Raw genomic sequence first — 13,426 nt, 5'->3', positions numbered from 1 at the left:
CATCATTGAGTTTGTATGAATATATTAAAGGGAACCTGTCATGTGAAAAAATCGTTATTAACCTACAGATATGGGGCTAATCTGCAGGTTAATAGAGTTCTAAACCTGTCCAGCGACGGCACTTAGAGCCCTGCTGCGGGGAGGACATGAACTTTATTCCTCCGGGCAGCGTTTGGCATTCATTCATAGGGATGGTGCCGATGCAGGTTTAGTCATTGCTTTGTGTACAGAGAGTGGCGGCCGTAACCACACCCTTGGCACTGACTGACAGCTGCTCATCATTAGGGCCGGCTGTAAGTCAGTACTTGTGGCGCAGTTACAGACACCGATCACTATACACAGAGCGGTGATGGAACCCACACCGGTGCCACCCGTGTCTGAACGCCGAACGCTTCTGAGGGGAATAAAGTTAATTTTTGCCTGGCAGTGGGGCTATAAATGCGGTCACAAGGTGGGTTCAGAACAGTATTAATCTGCAGATTAACCCCATACCTGAGGGTTAATAGCATCACGTGACAGGTCCGCTTTAAGAGCCAGAGGGATTTGCACGAGCCTGTATTCACAGAAGATGTGTAGTTTGTTCTCCAATAACATCCCTGTCGAGTTCCTTCAAAAACTGTGTTTAAATGCACCTAAGAGAATTAATGCTTTGATGCTGTTTTGAAGGAAAATTTTGGTCATGCCAAATATTGATTTGATTTACATTTCATTATTATTCATTCACTTTACATTTTATTAATTGATAAAAAATAAACGAATAACAGCCTTTTTTTACTTTGCAGCATTTTTCCACTGCTGCCTAAATGTTTTGCACTGTGACCTGATGGTGCTACCTAGAAAATATACTATAAGAACAAAGAGAGAGGGCAACACATTACACGTTACATATTATCTTATTGGATTCATTTTACTATTCTTTTGTGATTTATTGGTATATTACAGACATTTTCTATCTCTCTGTTTTTTCTATTATTCATTGGTTATTTTCTAGGTTGTTTTTTTTCATCTGTTATTTGTAGCATACTACCATACTATCCCCATACTACCTCCCCCCTATTTAGCATACTACCATACTACCTCCCTCCTACCCCTATCTGACCACCATCTACTCACTTTCTCATCCCTGTCCTCCTCACCTGTCACCCATGTCCAGCAACTAGCACACCCCTGCAGAAACCTTGCACATCTAGACACGCACACACTCTCTGACTCTATTCTACCACTGACATCCATAGCTTCACTTCACGACACAGACAGCACCACTGCTTTCTACGATGCCACTCTCGCATCAGCTATTGACTTGCTCGCCCCTCTTGTGCATGGCAGAGCGCGATGAGTCAACAGGCAACCCTGGCACAACAATGTCACTAAACAGCTTTGACAAGCATCCATGGTTGCGGAGCGGCGTTGGAAGAAAACACATTCTCAAGATGACTTCACTGCATTCAAACAAGCAACACTCGCATTCAAATCAGCACTCACCTCGGCTAAACAGGCCTACTTCACAACCCTCATATCTTCCCTATCCTACAACCCTAAACAGCTATTCAACACTTTAAGTCTCTCCTCTGCCCTCCACTGCCCACTCTGACCTCCATCATCTCTGCTAAGGAGTTTACCACACACTTCAGAAACAAGATTGATCAAACACGGCAAGTCTTTACTGTCCGACCACCACAACCCCTTTGTTTTCCACACCATTGCCCTTCCCCCCATAACCTCCCTTCCCAACATCATGGAAAGAGACCTTACTCATCTCCTCTCCAAATCACACCTCACCAATTGTGCACTTGACCCCATCCCATCCCACCTCGTCCCCAACCTCACCCCCACACTCATCCCATCCCTAACCCATCTCTTCAACCTATCACTAACTTCTGGTACCTTCCTCGCTGCCTTCAAACATGCCACAATCACGCCCATCCTCAAAAAGCCATCTCTCGACTAGAGATGAGCGTTGTTCTACTCGAACTGTTCGCCAATCTCAAATTCGAGCTGTTTTGGGCGGTGTTCGAGCCGGTCGGCGAACACGAACAATTTGAGAAAAATTCGGCTGTTCGAGGTTATGTTCGATAACTATTCGTGCACCAAAATCATAACTGGATTTTTTCTCAGTAATGATGAAAATTAATGTTAATACGCAGTTTGAGTGTACAGCGGGGCGGGGGGAGGGGCAGGGGATGGATCTCTGCAGGAACAATGAAGATCTCCATTTTTTTTTCTCTTTCCCGCATTTGCAGTGGGGAGGTGCAATCTGTCAGCCTATCAGCAGCACACACACGGAGCGAAGTGCTTTTTTTCACACAAGCAAGGGCATGTGTCATTGGCAGTGTATGTCACATGTCCTTGCCCTATAAGACCAAGCCATTTTCCCCGTCGCCACCATTTTCTCACTGCTGCAGCTGCGTGTTAGACGGCACCGCTGTTGCTGTGTGCACTATACCTTGTTAATTTCAAGCCAATTTTCGCACAAATATACAGATAGCTTGGGAGTAGGGAATAGTTGTGATTGCAGTCCTTTTAAGGACTAGGTTACAGCATTTCCTATGACTTTTATCAAGCAGGTCTGTGCTCTTAAATAGATAGATTGTGGGAGTAAAGACTAATTGTAATTGGAGTCCTTTTCAGGACTAGGTTACATCAGTTCCTATCAGTTTTTGCCAGGCAGGTCTGTGCCAGTGCTGTGCAAGTTTTTTTTCACAGCATTTGGCTGAATCTAGCAAAGCTAATCCTTTTTGGCCTATTGCAGAGTGTGTTAGTCAGTGGAGTAGCCTATCTGTGTTGCAAGATATACCACCTGTGTATAGAATACCATTTTTTTTACTGCACCTAGTGAAGTAAAATCTTTTGGGCATAGCATCATTCTATTAGTCCATCTATACTGACCTCCATCAGGTTGCAAACTGAATATAATTTTTTTCTGCATCTAGCTCTGAAAAAATATTTGGGCTTCTAGCAGTGTGTGGGACTTGGTCTATTAGTCCATCTATACTGACCTCCATCAGGTTGCAAATTAAAAATAATTTTTTTCTTCATTTAGCTCTGAAAAAATATTTGGGCTTCTAGCAGTGTGTGGGACTTGTTCTATTAGTCCTTCTATACTGACCTCCAGCAGGTTGCAAATTGAATATAATTTTTTTCTGCATCTAGCTCTGAAAAAATATTTGGGCTTCTAGCGGTGTGTGGGACTTGGTCTATTAGTCCATCTATACTGACCTCCATCAGGTTGCAAATTAAAAATAATTTTTTTCTGCATCTAGCTCTGAAAAAATATTTGGGCTTCTAGCAGTGTGTGGGACTTGGTCTGTTAGTCCATCTATACTGACCTCCATCAGGTTGCAAATTAAAAATAATTTTTTTCTTCATTTATCTCTGAAAAAATATTTGGGCTTCTGGCAGCGTGTGGGACTTGTTCTATTAGTCCATCTATACTGACCTCCATCAGGTTGCAAATTAAAAATAATTTTTTTCTGCATCTAGCTCTGAAAAAATATTTGGGCTTCTAGCAGTGTGTGGGACTTGGTCTATTAGTCCATCTATACTGACCTCCATCAGGTTGCAAATTAAAAATAATTTTTTTCTTCATTTAGCTCTGAAAAAATATTTGGGCTTCTAGCAGTGTGTGGGACTTGTTCTATTAGTCCTTCTATACTGACCTCCAGCAGGTTGCAAATTGAATATAATTTTTTTCTGCATCTAGCTCTGAAAAAATATTTGGGCTTCTAGCGGTGTGTGGGACTTGGTCTATTAGTCCATCTATACTGACCTCCATCAGGTTGCAAATTAAAAATAATTTTTTTCTGCATCTAGCTCTGAAAAAATATTTGGGCTTCTAGCAGTGTGTGGGACTTGGTCTATTAGTCCATCTATACTGACCTCCATCAGGTTGCAAATTAAAAATAATTTTTTTCTGCATCTAGCTCTGAAAAAATATTTGGGCTTCTAGCAGTGTGTGGGACTTGGTCTATTAGTCCATCTATACTGACCTCCATCAGGTTGCAAATTGAATAAAAAAATTTTCTGCATCTAGCTCTGAAAAAATATTTGGGCTTCTAGCGGTGTGTGGGACTTGGTCTATTAGTCCATCTATACTGACCTCCATCAGGTTGCAAATTAAAAATAATTTTTTTCTGCATCTAACCCAGCCAATAGTTTTGGCCTAATACCACAGTTTGGCCACTCAGCTCTGCTCGGTTACCATCCATTGTTTTTTTGTGCAAACAACTCCAGAGTTGTGAATTAGTTAACCACCAAAATGAGTGGAAAAAGGCCTGCTGCTAGTGGAAAGGGGAATAGGCGTGTTGGGAAGGGGAAAAAAGGTTGTGTCCGTGGGGTAGGTGCAGAAGAAAGACCATCTTCCAGCCAAACTAAAATGTCTACTTCTTTTAGCGGACAATGTGATAAGATCCGTTTCTTACGGCCACGCCAATCGCTACAAATTCCAGATGAGGCACAAAAACAGCAGGTGCTTCAACGGATATCAAGTGCTCCTTTAAGTGGGCTCTCCTCCACATCAACTTCAACATCACAAATACTCCAGTCCTCAAAGGTGTCACCCAAATCGCACTTGCTTCCTCACAGCTCCCAAATCTCCAGCTGCCCGTCTGAGTATGAGGTAGAACAGATGGTTGAGTCTGCAGAGCTGTTTACTCATACTATAGCCTGGGAATCAGAGGTCGACTCCAGCGCTTCTGTGAATCCAGACGAGGAAATGATCTGCACTGATGCCCAGAATCTTTATGAGTCGGATCCAGGACCAGACGCAGAAGGTTCTGACCATAATGTAGACCCTCATTCCCAAACTGTAACTCCTGTTGGTGGAGACAATGAGGAAGACGATGATAAGACTCAAATACCTGATTGGAGTGACAACTTTAGTTTTTTGTCAGGGCAGGAACAGGTTGGCTCTGAGGACGACGGGTGTGATAACGCACAGGGTGATGATGATGAGGTCGGAGATCCCACTTACTGTCAACCCACAGTCAGCCAAGAGATGAGGTCAGCAGAGGAGGTGGAGGAAGATGCTAGTGACGACGAGGTCAGGTTGCGCCTTCCTGGACAGAGACGTAGTACTGGAAGCACGTCAACAACTGCATCCTCAAACACAACTCTGCCTCTCACCACAAGTCGTGGTGGCTCTTCAGGTCGCATGGGTGCTAAGCCTTGCATAGCCTGGGCATTTTTTCAGATCGATAAAGATGACCCAACTCGTGTTATCTGTAACATTTGTCAGCAAAAGCTAAGTAGAGGCCAAAAAATACATAGTTTGAGTACTTCATGCATGAACCGGCACATGGACATGAAGCATAAGTTGCAGTGGGAAGCTCAGTGTGCTACAATGCGGTCTAGCCGGCCGGGCCAACCACCGTCTGCCATATCTTGTGCATCCGCGGCCTCTTCATCCTCTGTGACTGGGGGGACAGCAGTCACACCTGTTTTGGGGCGCAGACCTGCCACCTCTTTACCTGCAACAGCCAGCGTGATTGGCAGGTCATCATTTTCTTTGGAGGTGGTAACACCAGCTGGTCTTGAGCGCTGTCCGACATCGATAGCACCACCTTTGGATCAAGGCAACCTAACATGTCCGCCTGCATCTTCCTCACAGACCGGCAGTTTGCCGGGGACACCCTTATCAACCCCGTCTAAGCACAATAGCCAGCCCTCGGTCCCTCAGATGTGGACAAGTAAAAGACCATTTCCTCCTAGCCATGAGAAAGCTAAGAGGTTGAATTTCACCATCTGCAAGCTCTTGGCTACAGAAATGCTGCCTTTCCGCCTGGTGGACACAGAGGATTTTCGAGACCTTATGTCCGTCGCAGTGCCCCAGTACCAGATGCCCAGTCGGCACTACTTCTCAAAGAAAGGTGTGCCTGCGCTCCACCAGCATGTCGCACACAACATCACCGCTTCTTTGAGAAACTCTGTGTGTGACAGGGTGCATTTCACCACAGACACTTGGACGAGTAGGCATGGACAGGGGCGTTACATGTCGCTGACTGGGCACTGGGTAACTATGGTGACAGCAGGACAAGGGGCTGCTGTCCAAGTCTTGCCGTCCCCACGAGTTGTGCGTCAATCCTCTTTATGTCATTTTTCCTCCACTGCTTCTGCCTCCTCAACCTCCTCTCGGTCTTCCACCTGCACCCAAAGGCTGTCTGGTCATGCCACAAGCTTTCTAACTGCGCAGAAGGGATCCTGCACACCTCCTTACTATGCTGGCAGTAGGGCTCAACGTCATCAGGCGGTTTTTACATTGAAATGTCTGGGAAATGTGAGTCACACAGCTGAGGAGTTGTGGTCAGCTCTGGAGAACCAATTTCATGAATGGTTGTATCCACTGGACCTGAAACCAGGGAAGGCCGTGTGCGACAATGCTGCAAACCTGGGTGCGGCCCTTCGCCGGGGCAATGTCACACACGTGCCTTGTATGGCTCACGTGTTGAACCTGGTTGTCCAGCAATTTTTAGCCCACTATCCCAGACTAGATGGCCTTCTGCAGAGGGCACGGTCGCTGTGGGCTCACTTCCGCCATTCGCATCCCGCAGCTCAGCGACTTACATCTCTACAGAAGTCGTTGGGCCTGCCACTTCACCGGCTAAAATGCGATGTGCCTACCCGGTGGAATTCAACTCTGCACATGTTGCAGCGACTGTGGCAGCACCGACAAGCCCTGGTGCAATACGTTCTGACGTATAGCCTGGGCCAACGAGATTCAGAGGTGGGGCAAATCACGCTGGAGGAGTGGTCTCAGATCAGGGACCTATGCACCCTTCTGCACAGTTTTGAAATGGCGACGAAGATGTTTAGTGCTGACGATGCCATTATCAGCATGACTATTCCGGTGATTTACATGCTGGAGCACATGTTAAACAGAATTCGGAGTCAGGTGGTGGCACAAGAGGAGGTGGAGGAAGTAGAGGAGGAGGAGTTGTATGCGGAAGGGCTAACATCTGCAAGATCCAGACGGTCGGCAGCACCAAGGCGGCAGGCATGTGAGGGTGGGGGAGATGATTTTACCAGGGCGCATGGTAGCAGCCAAACTAGTGAGGAAGGTGCAGGAGCCCAGGAAGAAGTGGAGGACGAACTGATGGAAGACTCATCAGATGAGGGAGACCTTGATCACATTTCTGTTGTGCGAGGTTGGGGGGAGAGGACAGAGGAAGGAAGCATGATTGCTACCTCGCCACCAACACAACAGGGACTTGGTGCTCCTGGATGCGCAACACACATGAGTGCCTTCTTGCTGCACTACCTGCAACATGACCCTCGAATTGTGAGAATTAGAAATAATCCTGACTACTGGGTTGCCACACTGTTAGATCCCCGGTACAAAAGTAAATTTGCAGAAATTATTCCTGCCATAGAAAGGGATGCACGCATGCAGGAGTATCAGCAGAGACTGTTGCAGAATCTTACATGTGCTTTTCCACAAAATACCAGTGGTGCACGTAGTGAATCTCACAGTTCCAACTTGCCAACCGTGGGACCGTCAAGTGTTCAGCACTCAAACCGTAACAGAACCACAGTATCTGCTGGTAACATCAATTTTGCGGAATCATTTCACCACTTTTTTAGCCCATCCTTTGCAAGGCCACAGGAGACAAGAAGTCTGACACATAGTCAACGCCTAGAGACGATGGTACAGGAGTATCTCCAAGTAAACATTGAAGCCACGACTGTGTCACTGGACCCTTGCTCTTTTTGGGCTTCCAATCTGGATAAATGGCCGGAGCTAGCCACTTACGCCTTGGAGATCTTGTCATGCCCCGCAGCCAGCGTTCTGTCTGAACGTGTGTTCAGCGCTGCTGGTGGTGTGCTGACAGATAAGCGCACGCGGCTCTCCACTGATAATGTAGACAGACTCACGTTCATAAAGATGAACAAATCATGGATCCGAAACGACTTTTCTACCCCTGTGTCATCCTGGGGAGAGTAAAAGCTTGATGATTGGTTAAAATCACCCTACCAACCGTTTTAAGCTTTCAAATTACTAATCATGTTTATCTGTATCTTGACTGGAAAATAATTTGGGCTTTGTAGCAGTGTGCAGCACTGATCCTATTAGGCCATCTATAATAAGCTTCACCAGATTTAAAATTAAAAATAATTTTTAGCTGCATCTAGCCCGGAAAATAATTTTGGGGCTCCGAGATGCGCAAGACACATAAGTGCCTTCTTGCTGCACTACCTGCAGCATGACCCTCATATTGTCAGAATTCGAAGTAATCATGACTACTGGGTTGCCACACTCTTAGATCCCCCAAACTTTTCGATCAACCTTTTCATTTTAATAAAGACCAAAAAAATGGTCATTTTTGAAATTATAAGCATTAGCAGGTTGTTAGAAACTGAAATCAAACAGTTTTCAACTCAAAACTTTATTCTAGGTGATGTTACATTTTCACATAGGACCCCTTGTTCGAAAGGAGCTTCTGAACTCTCTCGTCCATTGAATTTGTCAGGTTTTGGATGGTTTCTGCTTCAATTGTTTTGCATGAGGACAGAATACCCTCCCAGAGCTGTTGCTTAGATGTGAACTGCCTCCCGCCATCATAGACACTACTTTTAATGATGCTCCAAAGGTTCTGAATGGGGTACAGGTCAGGGGAGCATGGGGGTCACACCATAAGTTTGTCCCCTTTTATGCCCATATCAGCCAGAGATGCAGATGTTTTATGTGCAGCATGAGATGGTGCATTATCATGCAGAAAAATGATCTTGCTGTGAAATACACGGTTCTTCTTCTTGAACCATGGCAGGAAGTGCTGTTTGAGAAAATCCACATACATTATGGAGTTCATCTTTAGCGCCTTCAGGGATCCTAAAGGGGCCGACAATCTCTCTCCCCATGATTCCAGCCCAAAACATTACTCCACCTCCTCCTTGTTGGCGCTGTAGCCGTGTTTGCGTGGGGTGTCCATCAACCAGCCATCCTCCACTCCATTCATCTGGACCATCGAGCGCTGCACGGCACTCATCCGTGAACAAAACAGTTTTGAAATCAGTCTTCATGTAATGTTTGGCCCACTGGAGCCGTTTCTGCTTGTGTGAAGTGGATAGAGGAGGTCGACAGGATGGCATATGCACAGCTGCAAACCTCTGAAGGACCCTGCATCTTGTTGTTCGGGGGACGTTGGAGGCACAAGCAGCTTCAAAAACTTGTCTGCTGCTATGACAAGGCTTTTTTGCCGCTGCTGTTTCAACCTGACGTAATTGCCTGTAGGAAAGAGTCCTCAATTTGCCCTTATCAGCACGCACACGTGTGTACTGTGAATCAGCTACATACTTCTTGATTGCCAAGACACTTCATCCTGATCATCGCACAATGTTGATTGTAGTCATGCCTTGACCTAAACACTCCACAATTTGTTGCTTCTCAGCAGCCGACACATCCTTTTTCTTTCCCATTTTGGCAGAAAATGTAGGCTGCTTAATAATGTGAGAGAGCCTTCTTAAGTAGTCTTGCCTTTCATTGGACACACCTGCCAAACTAATTAGCACAGGTGTCTGCAATTGCTTACAGTGATATAAAGAGCCCTGACACACATCACCATCAATGAGTTTAACTGACAAACAAACAAATTCTTCCCTTATCACTCCTAAACACTTTTTGCATAATAATTTGGAACGCGGTGTACATGTGCTTTTCCACAAAACACCAGTGGTTCACGTAGTGAATCTTACAGTTCTAACTTGCCAACCGTGGTCTGTATGGAATTGTTCAATAAAGGGCCCAAAATTAAGATAACATAGATGGGAGAGGTCTCTATGAATAGGAATTCCTAAGTATTTGATACCCTGTGAGGGCCAGGCAAAGGGAAAGTTGGACTGGATGGAATCCTATATGGATTTAGGGAGGGAGACATCGAGGGCCTCAGACTTCGCTGCATTGATTTTAAAATTTTACCATGTAACAAAGTGATCTATTTCAGCCATAACAGCAGGGATGGATATATGTGATTGAGTGATATATACTAGGACATCATCAGCAAATAGAGAGCACTTGTACTCGGTGCCTCCCACCTCAATCCACCTAATATTGGGGTTATGACGAATTGATGAGAGCAGGTGCTCCGTCACTAGGATGTATAAGAGAGGGGACAGAGGACATCCCTGCCTTGTCCCATTGGTGATTGTGAAAGGTGATGAAAATGTTCTGACGCACCCCCTGGGCCTTGGGACACCCGGAGCCGGACCCTTTTTGGTGGATGCTGGTGGTTGTAGTCTTCGTGGCGGCGATCCGGTTCCGTGGCTCAGGGCGGTCAAACCAGTGGCGGAACTATTTATGTGGTTTTGATGTTTAAATGTCCGACTACGCCACCCGTGGATTGCGGTCAGAGTGAACCGCCGCTACAGGGCAGACCGCTAAGGCTGGTGTTGTGGGTGCAGCAGAGCGTAGCATAACTCCCCACGGGAGGAGTATAGCCTCAGGGCAGTGTATGCGGAGGATGGGGGTGATGGTGCAGGGCAGCAGCAGTAACGACACGGAGTCAGTGATGCAGTTCAGGGCCTTTACTCACAGTTCTTATTATCCAGACCACGTCTGCAGGTAACGGCTGCCCACGTCGTACTGTGCTCACCAGGTGAGGGGCTCAGACAACTCCCAGATAACTTTGGAGCGCTTCACAGGACCCCCTTTGTGTGTCCTTTGTCTGGCCTTTCTTACCAACACTTCTGTCCGGCTGCCTCGGGCCTCCTCTTGGTAAACTTGGCGCCAGTTTCCCTGACCCTATGTGGTGCCTTCCTAGCGGGTGGAGCAAGGGGCTGCGCCACATAAAATGTCAGAGCCTCCGGTTTCTAGCTGAGGGTCGTTTCCTGCCTCCATTAGTTCAGGGACCGGTCTCCCCCTTTGGCCTGACCCCTCCACGCAGGTGGATTCGGGCGTGCGGTGGCGACTCGCCCGTCCGCACCCCTGGGATCCCTTCATTCCTCGTTCCTGGAGCCTTCTCCGCTCCTCTTCCTTCCTTCTCCCTCTTGCAGGCCTGGGCCTCTGTTACTAGGCCCGCCTCCGGAGCAGAGCTCATGCAGAGCCCCTGCTCCCTGCCACTTCTGCTCAGACTTCTCTGCACTGAACTAAAATGGTGCCCACCTTTTATACTCCCTTCTCAATGCACCCAGGAACTGCTTCCTCCCTGCTCCTGCACTGCAGGGTTCTCCTTCCTCAGTGTTCCCTCCCCCCACTCCAGCCAAGGACAGGGACTGTCGTGCCCATCTCAGGGGCATATTGGTCGCCCTGCCCCACGGCAATGTGGTGTAATGCATGCAGGTGTCGGGTCCTGATCCACACTCCATCCTTATCTGAGAGTGAGATATCACACCTCTGGGTGAGGTGCAATACGTCTGTAGCAACCGAGCCCTCGGTGCTACAGTTCCATTTATCTTCAGCCTAGGTGACGTATTGTGATACAGGGCCGTGATTTTGGCTATAAAAGGGTCCCCTAGACCCCTACCCCAAGCTTTTTAAGAGAATCATATATGGCGTGCCAGGAGACTCTATGGAATGCTTTCTCAGCATCCAACGAGAGTATCTACTTACAAATTTTTAACTGCATCTAGCCCAGGAAATACTTTGTGCCTAGTAGCAGTGTCTGCTAGTCAGCGGATTATCCCGGCTGTTAAGCAAGCTACACCACCTGTAGTTTGGACACTTAATTTTTTCAAAGGAAATGCTTCGGGACCACGGGATACTCAGTGAAGAGCATCAGGAGGCACCCCAAGGCATAGGGGCTGGGACTGGCACTAGAATGCCTTGCGGTGGACAGCCGAGCTCGATCCTTATAAAAGCTTTTTAACTGCAGCAGCTTTAGTGGACGCTACTGGAGCTGGAATTACGCGGCTGCTGGCATGAGACTTGCCCTCCAATAGATCCTTGTAAATGGATTTAAAGTGTATTCATTCAAATTAGAGGGACAATTTAAATTAAAAAGCTTAGAGCTGCCTCCACCACAGGGGGGCTCTCTCGACCCACCAGCGGACAGGCACCAGTATTGGGAGAGGGGGGCTGGCCGTCAGGGTTCACCGCGGCTCTGGCACAAACCCGGCGACACGGAGGTGGCACGGGCAGGAGCGGACTGAATGTGTCGGCTTCTCACTTTTTGGATTTTAGAAGGGCATGACATGCCTATATCTGTGTCTCCCCCTCCTTTTACTCATCCACCTCTTTTCTTTTCGCATGACTATATGTACTTGTCACTTTTCCATGTGTTAGTTGTGTCTTCTGAGCAGTTTGTCAGCTTTTGGACACCTTTGAAGGTGTTTTCTATGTGTTTCTATGTGTTTTTGTTTGCCTGCCATTGGTTTTAACGGTGTTCGAAGGTGTTCGACGAACAGTTCGACGAACAGTTCGGCGAACACACGGGTGTTCGACGAACCGAACCGAACTCGAACACTACGGGGGTGGCTCAACACTAATCATGACTACTGGGTTGCCACACTCTTAGATCCCCCAAACTTTTCGATCAACCTTTTCATTTTAATAAAGACCAAAAAAATGGTCATTTTTGAAATTATAAGCATTAGCAGGTTGTTAGAAACTGAAATCAAACAGTTTTCAACTCAAAACTTTATTCTAGGTGATGTTACATTTTCACATAGGACCCCTTGTTCGAAAGGAGCTTCTGAACTCTCTCGTCCATTGAATTTGTCAGGTTTTGGATGGTTTCTGCTTCAATTGTTTTGCATGAGGACAGAATACCCTCCCAGAGCTGTTGCTTAGATGTGAACTGCCTCCCGCCATCATAGACACTCCTTTTAATGATGCTCCAAAGGTTCTGAATGGGGTAGAGGTCAGGGGAGCATGGGGGTCACACCATAAGTTTGTCCCCTTTTATGCCCATATCAGCCAGAGATGCAGATGTTTTATGTGCAGCATGAGATGGTGCATTATCATGCAGAAAAATGATCTTGCTGTGAAATACACGGTTCTTCTTCTTGAACCATGGCAGGAAGTGCTGTTTGAGAAAATCCACATACATTATGGAGTTCATCTTTAGCGCCTTCAGGGATCCTAAAGGGGCCGACAATCTCTCTCCCCATGATTCCAGCCCAAAACATTACTCCACCTCCTCCTTGTTGGCGCTGTAGCCGTGTTTGCGTGGGGTGTCCATCAACCAGCCATCCTCCACTCCATTCATCTGGACCATCGAGCGCTGCACGGCACTCATCCGTGAACAAAACAGTTTTGAAATCAGTCTTCATGTAATGTTTGGCCCACTGGAGCCGTTTCTGCTTGTGTGAAGTGGATAGAGGAGGTCGACAGGATGGCATATGCACAGCTGCAAACCTCTGAAGGACCCTGCATCTTGTTGTTCGGGGGACGTTGGAGGCACAAGCAGCTTCAAAAACTTGTCTGCTGCTATGACAAGGCTTTTTTGCCGCTGCTGTTTCAACCTGACGTAATTGCCTGTAGGAAAGAGTCCTCAATTTG

The 13,426-nt window shown here is 46.9% G+C and overlaps 1 protein-coding gene across 6 annotated transcripts in view; it reads right to left on the bottom strand.

Annotated features, from left to right (window-relative positions):
• Window positions 1-13,426, bottom strand: part of DLGAP3 (DLG associated protein 3) — a 726,679-nt gene that overhangs the window by 17,518 nt on the left and 695,735 nt on the right. The window lies entirely within an intron of this gene.

Source organism: Phyllobates terribilis, unplaced genomic scaffold, assembly GCF_046119375.1.
Source record: "Phyllobates terribilis strain yellow unplaced genomic scaffold, ASM4611937v1 Scaffold_2__4_contigs__length_985480577, whole genome shotgun sequence".
Lineage (NCBI taxonomy): Eukaryota > Metazoa > Chordata > Amphibia > Anura > Dendrobatidae > Phyllobates > Phyllobates terribilis.
The sequence above is the reverse complement of the archived record's forward strand: the minus strand, read 5'-3'. Positions and strand labels throughout refer to the sequence as shown.